Source organism: Mus pahari, chromosome 13 (assembly GCF_900095145.1).
Source record: "Mus pahari chromosome 13, PAHARI_EIJ_v1.1, whole genome shotgun sequence".
NCBI classification, from domain to species: domain Eukaryota; kingdom Metazoa; phylum Chordata; class Mammalia; order Rodentia; family Muridae; genus Mus; species Mus pahari.
The window spans coordinates 46,794,502-46,796,293 of record NC_034602.1 but is presented as its reverse complement, the minus strand read 5'-3'; positions in this window follow the sequence as shown (position 1 = coordinate 46,796,293).

Genomic DNA, 1,792 nt, shown 5'->3' with positions numbered 1-1,792 from the left:
AAAAGGAAAATTCATAGTACTAAGTACCTTCATAAAGAAATTGGGGAGATTTCATACTAGCAACTTAACAGCACACCTGAAAGCTCTAGAATGAAGACAAAAACACATTCAAGAAGAGTAGATAGCAGGGAATAGTCAAACTGATGGCTGAAATCAATCAATTAGAAACAAATCAAATGATAAAAAGAATCAACAAAACAAGGAGCAGCTTCTTTGAGAAATTCAACAAGATATATAAGCCCTTAAATGAAGAGAAACTCAAAGCAATCCCACTAAAATCAGGGACAAGACAAGGCTGCTCACTCTTTCCTTATCTATTCAAAGTGGTATTTGAAGTTCTATCTAGAGCAATAAGAGGACAAAAGGAGATAAAGGAGATAGAAATTGGAAAAGAAGAAGTCAAGGTATCACTGTTCAATGATGATATGATAGTATACATAAATGACCCCTGAGATTTTTACCAGAGAACCCCTACAACTGAAGAACAACTTTAGCAAAGTAACTGGATATAAAATTAACTCAAAGAAATCAGAAGCTCTTCTTTATACAAATGATCAACACGCTTAGAGAAAAAAATTAGGGACACTACACCCTTCACAGTAGCTACAAATAATCTAAAATATCTTGACGTGACTCTAGTCAAACAAGTAAAAGATCTGTATGACAAGAGCTTCAAGTCCCTGAAGAAAGAAATTGAAGAAGATATCAGAAGATGGAAAGATTTCCCATGCTCATGGATAGGTAGGATTAACATAGTGGAAATGGCCACCTTTTCAAAAAGCAATTTACAGATCAATGCAATTCCCATGGAAATTCCTACACACTTTTTTACAGACCCTGAAAGAGAAATTCCCACCTCCTACAGAAAAACAACAAACCCAGGAGAGCCTTAACAACCTTGAACAATAAAAGAATTTCTGAAGTAGTTACCATCCATGACCTCAAGCAGTACTACAGAACAATAGTGATAAAAACCACATGGTATTGGTACAGAGACAGACAGTTTGATCAATGTAACAGAATTGAAGACCCAGGAATAAACCTACACACCTATGGAATCTTGAAATTTGACAAAGAAGCCAAAAGCATACAGTGGGAAAAGGGAAGGATCTTCAACAAATGGAGCTGGCCTAACTGGCTATCTGCAAGTAGAAGAATGCAAACTTGGTCCATTTTATCACCCTGCACACAGCCAAACATTGAATGGATGTTGGGGACCCCAATGAAGAGTTAGGGGAAGGATTAAAGGCCCTGAAGGGGATGGCAACCCTCAAAAAGACAAGTAGAATCAACTATCCTGGAACCCTGGGAGCTCCCAAAGGTTGAGTGAAAAACCAAAGAGTATACACGGGCTGGTCTGAGGCCCCAGACACATATGTAACAGAGGGCTGCCTCATCAGGCTTCACTGGAAGAGGATGTACCTAATCTTGCAGAGACTTGATGCACCAGGATAGGGATATTCAAGGGGGTCACCCTATCAAAATCAAAGGGGAGGAAGGATGGGGGGAGGAACTCTGGGAAGGGGGACAGCATTTTGTGGAAGTAAATAAATAAGTTAGTTAATAAGTAATAATAATACAAACTCAACAGTATGATAGCTTAGAGAAAACCTGAAAAAATACATCATCAATTGACATGCTAAGGTTCATGGGGGAATTCCCATAAGGTGCCATCCCTATATGAAAAGATATAGGCAATTAACTAATTACTGATTACAGATGAAGAATCAAAAATAATCCTCTTCATAGATTATGGAATCCCCAATTTCTACTCGGTAGAATGTGTGTGTGT